Source organism: Puma concolor, chromosome D1 (assembly GCF_028749965.1).
Source record: "Puma concolor isolate L17-30 chromosome D1, mPumCon1.1.hap2, whole genome shotgun sequence".
Taxonomy (NCBI): domain Eukaryota; kingdom Metazoa; phylum Chordata; class Mammalia; order Carnivora; family Felidae; genus Puma; species Puma concolor.
Genome location: NC_141676.1, coordinates 89,992,299 through 90,002,880, shown reverse-complemented (window position 1 = coordinate 90,002,880; position 10,582 = coordinate 89,992,299).

The window sequence follows — 10,582 nt, the reverse complement described above, 5'->3', positions numbered from 1 at the left end:
TTACCAAAGTAATACATATCCATTATTTTTAAAAATTATTTTTTTTATTTAATTTTTTTTAATGTTTATTAATTTTTGAGAGACAGAGTGGTGTGAGTGGGGAGGGGGGGTAGAGAGAGAGAGAGAGAGAAAGACACAGAATCTGAAGAGGCTCCAGGCTCTGAGCCGTCAGCACAGAGCCTGATGCAGGGCTCAAACTCACAAGCCGTGAGATCATGACCTGAGCCAAAGTCGGGCACTCAACCAACTGAGCCACCCAGGCGCCCCATTATTTTTTTATTTTAGAGAGAGAGAGCATGAGCAGGGGAGAGGGGCAGAGAGAATCCCAAACTCTGTGCTCAGTGTGGAGTTCAATTTGGAGCTCAGTCCCACGACCCTGGGCTCATGATCTGAGCTGAAATTGAGTCAGACACTCAAACAACTGTGTTACCCAGGCGCCCTAATACATATCCATTATAAAAAATTTGAAAAATGCAGCAATACATCAAGAAAAATAAAAGAATCTTCTACAATACCACTATCTAGAAAAAACTAGATAGTGGTTTATTTTCTTCCAGTCTACTTTAAATGTGTAATTAAAATTATCCTATATATACAATTTTTCATTTTGCTTTTTAAAAATTTACCTTCTCTCATAAGCATTTTTTCATGATTTATTCTCATTTTGGATACTTTTCCTAGGATGGAGTCCTAGAAATGAAATAAGTAGACTTACAGGGTTCTTTTGAACATTGAATGGGATAATGGACACAAAAGAAATTTGAAAACTGTAATGCGCTATACAAATATGAGCTACTATCTTAATATCATTATGACTTCCCCAAACTTGCTCTTCCTCCTGAATTTTCTATTTTGCTGAATTTCACCAGCATGGTCACTACACCATAAATAACCAGGCACAATTACCTACTGTCCCCTGTCAAGCACTTACATGCTATGTATTGGGCACAACAGGTAAACACTTTTTCCATTACTCCATTCAGTCTCTTTAAGATCCCTGATCAAAAAGGAAATATTATCCTATTTTGCTAAGAGAATACTGAGCTTCAATGAAATTAACTCATTTAAGGCCACACAGTCAGAAGAGCAGGAATCCGAACCCCCAGATTCATCTCAATCTAAAGTCCTTGCTTTAACCATTGTGTTATCTGCTACAGTGCCCTGCCTTTTCCCCAGTGTGCATTTCTTTTCTATTTCTTAGTCTTCAGGTGGGGCAGTTTCTAATCCCTGTGGTGACCCTCCTCTGCATTTCTACTTGCTTCACTCTGGTTCAGGCTCTCATCGCATCTTCCTGGATTATTTCAGTAGTCTCCTGGCCTGGACAATCCCCAATCCGTCCTGCTGACAGAGTGATCTTCCTAAAATGCAAGTCTGACCATCATTTAGTTTTTCCCAATAGCTATCAAGATAGAGTTCAAAGTCTTTAGCTGAGCACTCTTCTTCATGATCTCTCTTTCCTCTGTTGTACCTGTATGGCGTCCTGTCACTTCATGCTGCCCTGTCCATACATAGACCAATGCCTTGGCTTGGCTGACACCTGCCAGCCATAGACACCTTTGTCCAGATGAGTCCTATCTTTTCAAACTCAGTTAAAGCATTTTCTACTTTGGGAAGTTTTTCCTTTATCATAACACTTTTTAACACTGGACAAATTGCCTTTATTGATTAAGCAAATCGACAACAAGAAGCATATCATATTTCACTTTATATCCCAAGTAAAGTACATGGCACACCATAGGAACTAAACAAATACCTGGTGAATGAATTATTATGTGACTTTGGTATTGATGTCTTATCAGCAAGTGTTAGGTTTTGTTTTGTTTTGTTTTAGTGTTTATTTATTTTTGAGAGAGAGAGAGACAGAGTGTGAGCAGGGGAGGGGCAGAGAGAGACAGAGACACAGAACCTGAAGCAGGCTCCAGGCTCTGAGCTGTCAGCACAGGACCTGACACGGGCTCAAACCCACAAGCCACGAGATCCTGACCTGAGCAGAAGTCGGACATTTAACCAGCTGAGCCACACAGGCACCCCGGGAAGTGTTAGATTGTATCAATAAAATACACACTGTCCAGGAAAAGGCCATTATACTCTGTATGGCATGTGAAGTACTGTGTTCAGTTTTGGAGACCACAGTTTTGGAGGCTGGTTGGCCAACTGGAATGTATATAGAGGTATGTAATACACGGTAACAAGGTCTGGAAACGTTCACAGGTATAATGGTTACAGAAATGAGTCTGTTTACATTAAAGAAAAGTCTTTGAGAATGGGGAGGGCAGAATGGGGTATGACAGTCATCTTCAATTATGTGATGAAGTTTACCTCAATAAAAAGACAGAATTTCTAACCGTAGAGCTGTGAATTTCTCCATCTTTCCATTATGGATATCTTAGAAAGAACTTGTGCTCAGGGTGGAAAGATCACCCAAATAGCTTCAAATCCTTTGATTGGGGGCTTCTCAAGCTGTGTAATTTCACATCAGCTTTTCTGAAAAGCAAGTACCGTGTGGAAATCACCAACAATAAGAACTTTTAGTGTAAGCAGTTCCCAGCACTGAGGTTTTTATCATCATTTTATATTTTCCGCACTGAAGGCAGAAGAAATCATTCAATGAAGCACCGAGCACGAGCCCTAAAAGAATGTGGCATCATTATAGGCAGCTGAGAAAATAACCAGAGCATAGAGGCAGAACATACCAAGTACAAGAAATGGAGTGGCTTCTTTCAAATCAAAACTCGGGGAACACAACAAATGGAGGATGGTAAACAAGGCAGGACCACATGATAGCAATGCCTCCAAAAGTGATCTGCAGCCAGAGGCAGATTTTCTGCAGACCTAATACATAGTAAGTTTCAGGGACGCCCTTTTGTCCGTCTCCTCCAAGGTCCTGGCAGGAACCCTAACTATCTTATATTGCCTTTACAAGGGTACCCAAGACTAGGTTTTAGGCATTACAAACCTTGCTTGCTCAAGCCTGTAAACTAGTTTACCACCAAAACAAAATTTAGTATATGCGTAATGTGTTTAAAATTGTTTTTCGGGGGGCGCCTAGGTGGCGCAGTCGGTTAAGCGTCCGACTTCAGCCAGGTCACGATCTCGCGGTCCGTGAGTTCGAGCCCTGCGTCAGGCTCTGGGCTGATGGCTCAGAGTCTGGAGCCTGTTTCCGATTCTGTGTCTCCCTCTCTCTCTGCCCCTCCCCCGTTCATGCTCTGTCTCTCTCTATCCCAAAAATAAATAAACGTTGAAAACAAAAATTTTTTTTTAAATTGTTTTTCGGGCATTTTATTTCAGACACACCTACATACCGAGATTGTAATCAGTTAAGTCAATATTGTCTTTGAAAACAAAAAGATTTTTACATGTATATTCTAGGGCCAGATTCCTTTCCATGTCTAGACCCTGCTTTGCCATTCTCGAATTTGGGTGCTCTGTACAGATTTTTTTTTAATAATTAAAAAATGTTTATTTATTTTGAGAGAGAGAGAGAGAGCACATGAGCCAGGTAGGGGAAGAGTTAGAGAGGGAGACAGAGAATCCCAAGCAGGCTCCACACTGTCAGGGCAGAGCCAGGGGCAGGGTTTGATCCCACAAACCGTGAGATCATGACCTGAGCCGAGATCAATAGCAAGTCACTTAATCAACTGAGCCACTCAGGCGCCCCACTCTGTATTGATTTTAAGTATTTGATCATTTTGTCTACTTGAATTGTTTGCAAACCAGGTTCTTCTTTTAGAATTCTTCTTTTATAGCAGGAGGTAGGAGAAACCCTTTACAAATTAAAATGTTTAAATCTTAATTACCTAGTTATGTGGTGAAGGTGTAAATCATGTAAGGTTAAACTTGTTCTGCTTCAAGCCTAACATCCCTCTGAGAAGTGATTCCACCTGTTCAACATCAGTGGCAGAGAGAACACAGAAGCCTTCTAAGGAGAGAAATATGGTTCAGCTAGATAAATTTTCTAACTCTTCTTGAGTCACATTTTTATAGAGTGACTCCTGTGTTTATTAACACAAGTGTAGTTTTAGAGAATATCACAAAATTACATTAAAATACAAGCAAAAATAATGGCCAGCCATTGATGTATTTTTAATATATCTATTGGGAGATTTATTAAACTAATATTTTCTGATATCTGGTAGAGAGTTGGTGTTAGTATGATGTGAGCAGAAGACCTTAAGTGTTTTTTTTGTTTGTTTTTGTTTTTTGTTTTTTTTTTAGTAATCTCTGTGCCCAACGTAAAACATGGGACTCAAACTTACAACCCCAAGATGAAGAGTCCCATGGTCTACTGACTGAGCAAACCAGGTGCCCCAGACCCTAAGTCTTTGAATCACCTAAACCAAGGTTTAATTTCCTTCTTTGCTACTTACTGGGTTTTGGCTGTGGGCAAATTATTTTGCTTTTTTTTTTAGGTGTATTTATTTATTTTGAAAGAGAGAGAGCTGGTGAGCAGGGAGGGGCAGAGAGAGAGGGAGAGAGAGAGAGAATCCCAAGCAGGGATTCTGTGCTGTCAACATAGAGCTGGATGAAGGGTTCGATCTGACGAACGCTGAGATCATGACCTGAGCTGAAATCAGGAGTTGAATGCCCATCTGACTAAGCCACCCAGGTTCCCCCAGTTACTTCACCCTTTTGAGCTTCAGTTTCCTCATCTGTAATGTACGCATAATGCTCATCTTACAAATCTCAGTGGTCTCTCTTGAGTTTCAGTTTCTCCCCTTCCCGCAGTACCTTCAATCAGTGACAAACAGCCATGACAACACAACTCTTCACCCAGCCCAAAGGGAGTTTCTCTACTAGTTGAGTCTTTCGACAGGTAACATCTTGGGAGAGTTGATTGTACTCGTTAGTTTGCCTTCAGGAGCCACTTAAACCTTTACTTCCTACAAGTGACTTTTATCCTTAAATGATCAATGACCATGTTCAATGTCTCCCAGTGTAGCGGTCCTTTCTTAGTCCTCATCCTACTTGGCCTTTTCTAGTATGAGACTCTATACTGTGATGATAAACACTAGTTAAATAGAAAAATAATATATCCTTCTGGGTTTCTTTCTGCCTTTCCTTCTCTGTCTCCCTGCCCACTGGGCTATCTCGTGGATGTAACTAATGCATTTCTGGGTGGGTAATTTCCCAATTCTAATTCTAGTTCCAGCTCATCGCTATGCTTACTTTCTAATGCATCTCCAACATACATTGAATGCTGGAGATTTTGCTGGCATCTATGATCTCCAGCCTCCTCCCATCCCCATAATCTTCTCATGTTTTCCTTTTTTTGCCAATGGCATTGTCATCATCATATTCTCCCAGGCACCATGTTTGGCCACCTGAGGTACTTTTTATTTCTCCTCTCTTTCTCTTCTGCTGACTTTTGCACCTGTCTCTTTTCCTATCCTGCTGCATTTCTTTTGGCTGTGCCCATATTTACAGTTCACAATATGCTCCTACTTGGCCTCCTTGCCTCTAAGCTCTAGCTTATTCCTTGCATGGTCATCATACTCAATTTGCCTAAGAGCCAACTCTACTTATCCATCTACTTATCTACTCTACTTGGTCCAGAGGTTTCCATGGCTTCTCAGTATCTTTTAGGTAAACGCATCCTACCATTGCCATTTATTACAAACTCTGCTCTCCAACTAAGTGAAATACTCACATATTCCTTACATGCTTCAAGCTTTTCTAGTGCCACACCTTCACGCACATTGTTCCTTCTGTGCTTCTTGTTCCCTCCTGACCCTCTATATGCACATCCTGTGTGTATTTCCAAGAAATCTCAGTGATCCTTGTCTCCTCTGTGATCCTTGCCTGATGTCCTTAGTAAGATATAACCAACTTCCTCCTCCTCTTCATTCTATATAAAAGACAGGCTGTTCTCCTCTTAGGTCATTTATGAGTTTCTACCTAGTACTCTACTTACACGAGCATATTCTATCCTCTGTCAGATTTTAAAGCTCATTTAGTTATGTGTTCATTCAGCAAATGTTTTTTGAATGTCTATTAATAGAGGGTCAAGCCCCAAGTTAAATTGTGGAGGTACAGAAATGAGGAAAACATGATTCCTCCCCTCTAAGGATTCATGATGTAATGAAGATGACAGTAAAGAAAACAAATGGTTAATATTTGGTTTACAAGCAGTGTGTCAGAGGTGCGTCTAGAATGTTCTGGGGAGCACAAAGGAGGTGCACAAACAGCCTTGGAGAAGAAGGGAAAGAGCAGAAAACTTCCACAAGCAGATGATATTTGAGCCAAGTCTTAAATACTGAGTCAGTCATGGATGGGGTGGGGAGGGGATGTATTCTGGGTGTGGCATATTTAAAGGGTACCCGTTACAGGCCAAGGACAAGGCACATTACTGGTTCATATTTACTTCCAATACTGTAATGTCCCAACCTATGTTAGGGAAGGGAAGGGAAGGACTGTTCCATTATAAAATGTTCACCATTCTGATTTGTAATGATAAAAACAAAGGCAATGTAGGGAGTTGTCAAATGTTACATTGTATCTAAGTTTAAAATTTTAAAATCATGACCATTCTTATTTTTCTGATGTTAAATGTTCTTTTTAAAAAAAACTTATTTATTTTGAGAGACTGAGAGAGAGAGAGAGAGAGAGAGAGATCATGAGTGGGAGAGGGGGAGAGAGGGAGGGAGAGAGATAGAATCCAAAGCAGGTGCCATGCCCCAGGCTGAGCCCAATTTGGGACTTGAACTTATGACCGTGAGATCATAACCTGAGTTGACATCAAGAGTCTGACACTTAATGGATTGAGCCACCCAGGCGCCCCTAAATGTTATTTTCTTAAGGAAACAGTGTTGATAATACACAATTGTATCTGTTTTTTTAATTTTTCAAAAATTTTTATTATTTTTTTTAAGGTTTTATTTTTTTAAGTCATCTCTATACCCAATGTGTGGCTTGAACTCACAACCCTGAGATCAAAAGTCATCCAACTGAGCAGCCAGGTGCCCATATCTGTTTTTTTTTTAATTTGTTTTTTTTTTAATTCCAGTATAATTAACACACTGTTATATTAGATTCAGGTGTACAATATAGTGATTTAACAATTCTATACATTACTCAGTGCTCATCGTGGTAAGTGTGCTCTTAACCCCCTTTACCTATTTGACCCATCTCCCTACCCATTTCCTCTCTGGTAACCACCAATATGTTCTCTAAACTTAAGAGTCTGTTTGACTGTTTGTTTGTTTGTTTGTTTTGTCTCTTTTTTCTTGATTTGTTTTGTTTCTTCAATCCCACATATGCGTGAAGTCAAGGTATTTTTCTTTCTGTGACTTGTTTCACTTAGCATAATATCTTCTAGATCCATCCATGTTGTTGCAACTGGAAAGATTTCATTATTTTTTGTGACTGATTAATCCATTGTGTGTGTGTGTACATACACACATATACCATATCTTTATCCATTTATCTATTGATAGACACTTGGGTTGCTTCCATATTTTGCCTATTGTAAATAACGCTGCAATAAACATAGGGGTACATATATCTTTTTGAATTAGTGTTTATAGATAATACACAGTTATATCTTAATGTAATGTTTTATTTGGAAAACTAAAACACTGTAATTTTATTTTTTATTTATTTTAAAGACTTTATTTCTGTATAATCTATACACCCAATGTGGGGCATGAACGCATAGCCCCGAGATCAAGAGTCACACACTCTACCAACTGAGCCAGCCAGCCACCCCAACACTAGCAATTTTATTTTTGTTTATTTATTTATTTAATTTTAGAGAGAGAGATTGAGAGAGCAAGCAGGGGAGAGGGGTGGAGGGGCAGAGGGAAAGAGAGAGAGAATCTTAACCAGTCTCCATGTTCAGTGTGGAACCCAACTCGCTCCCACAACCCTGTGATCATGACCTGAGCTGAAATCAAAAGTCAGAAAATCAACCATCTGAGCCCCGCAGATGCCCCAACACTGGTAATTTTAAATGAGCTGCTATAATTTTTGTTTTCTTTTTTACTAGTCCCGAACACATTCAAGAGTTGAGCTCTCAAAGGTATTAGTGGATTAGAATTTCCTGGAGAGCTTCAAGAAAAAAAAGAAAAGAAAAAGGACTGATTCCCTTATGCCACTTTGCCTTACTAATTCAGAATTTCTGAAGAAGGAGTTTCGGAGTTTGCCTTTTTTTTTTTTTAATTTTTTTTTTCAACGTTTATTTATTTTTGGGATAGAGAGAGACAGAGCATGAACGGGGGAGGGGCAGAGAGAGAGGGAGACACAGAATCGGAAACAGGCTCCAGGCTCTGAGCCATCAGGCCAGAGCCCGACGCGGGGCTCGAACTCACGGACCGCGAGATCGCGACCTGGCTGAAGTCGGACGCTCAACCGACTGCGCCACCCAGGCGCCCCAGGAATTTGCCTTTTTATAAATCTTCTTAGATGATTTTGAAAGCATCTTGCTTGAGACCATGTATTCTAGCCTGGCTTCCCTCCCCCTGAGCAGGAGTTGGATGAATAAGTGTCAAATGAATGTGGGTCTATACACTTAGGGACATATACTTTACTTTTTCCCCCCAAAAATGAAATGCACATATCTTAAGTGTACATGGAAGATCCCTCTTTCAGGAGAAAGCCTGACACTTAGGAAGAGAGACAAGATAGGAGGTGATTTTAGAGCCTTTTACTTTTGTGCACTAAGGGTAATAAAAGGAAAATATAAAACTCTTCAAAGGACTTGGTCACTGACATGGGCAGATGTAGGATGAAAAATTATTGTTTGGGAATTGCAAGATTAGTTATTCTCCTTTCAAGTGTCATTTAATAAAAAGAGGGTAACATTTTAAAGTCAAGAATATTGATGAATGGGGCAATAAACTCTTATTAATGATATTTCAGTGACCTGAAAAGGCAAATAAACTTCTTCCAGGACCTGGCTAATTTTGGATTGAAAACCCCCTAAATCATTTTTCTATATTTCCTTGTCCCATCCCATGGTATTAGAGCCCAGCCTTGAATATACATTCCCAAGTGCATGAATATCAAGCCACTGCTCTGAACTCAGGTAATTTCACTTGCTTTTCTCTCAACACTCAAGTTCACAGAAATTTAAAGATCCCTGAGTTCAAGTCCCTGATTTTGTGGGCAAGGAAACAGGCCCCAAAAGGACTAAACGGCTCACCTTTGCCTCCCCAACAGTTTTGGAACTTACACAGTCACTTGATACTGTTTCCATACATACTTTCACAGACACTTGCATTTGGTAACATATTCAAGCTCCTGTTACTCTGTAGAGTTAAGTCTCTTCCTGCTTTTCACTTCTGTACATTCTCTTTCCACCGAATCACACAAATTGGTGAGTGAGTCAGGTTTATAACATTCACTCATGACTGAGAAGAAAAGGGAGACACTGTGTGTCTTAAACAACAGATTTTTTTTTTTTTTTTTTTTTTTTTTTTGAGGCTGTTAAGTCCAAGATCATGGTGCCTGCTGATTTGGTTCCCTGAGAAGGGCTCTCTCCTGGCCTACTACTGTGTCCTCACATGGGTAGCTCTCCCATCTCTTCTTATAAGGGCACTAATCCCATCATGAGGGCCCCACCTTCATGACCACATCTAACCCTATATAACTCCCAAAGTCCCCACCTCCTAATAGCATCACACTGGGGGTTAGGGCTTCAACATTTATTTATTTTTTGGGACAGAGAGAGACAGAGCATGAATGGGGGAGGGGCAGAGAGAGAGGGAGACACAGAATCGGAAACAGGCTCCAGGCTCTGAGCCATCAGCCCAGAGCCCGACGCGGGGCTCGAACTCCCGGACCGCGAGATCGTGACCTGGCTGAAGTCGGACGCTTAACCGACTGCGCCACCCAGGCGCCCCTGGGGGTTAGGGCTTCAACATGCATGAACTTGGGGAAGGACACAAATCAGTCATAGCAGCTGTTCCAGAACTAAGACCAGAACCCAGCATAATTGGTTTCAGTGTGGCTGCATGAAAATGTGCTGAGGTCTCCACTGTGAGAGGCCCATACCCCAAGTCTTATCAGTGGCAATAACAGAAGTATAGAAATAACCAAGGGAGCAAGTGCCATAATGGGAAACAGCATTCGAAGGGGATGACATTACATCCAGGGGACAGAGGAAGAATGAAAATATTTTCAAAAGGTAGGGGTTGGAGGGGCGCCTGGGTGGCGCAGTCGGTTAAGCGTCGGACTTCAGCCAGGTCACGATCTCGCGGTCCGTGAGTTCGAGCCCCGAGTCAGGCTCTGGGCTGATGGCTCAGAGTCTGGAGCCTGTTTCCGATTCTGTGTCTCCTCTCTCTCTGCCCCTCCCCCGTTCATGCTCTGTCTCTCTCTGTCCCAAAAATAAATAAACGTTGAAAAAAAAATTTTAAAAAAATTAAAAAAAAAAAAAAAGGTAGGGATTGGAGAGAAGACATTATAGGCATGGAAAGGGCTCTATTATGGAAAGGAGTGAGTTGTGTTTGGGAAATAGGGCAGAGCTTGTTTAACCACCAAGAACTAGGCACATCACGCAATAAGGCTGGAAAATCCAGAGTTCTTCTCATGACCCTTCTGTTTACTCTGTGGACACTGTTTTTTGTTTTTTTTGTTTGTTTGTTTG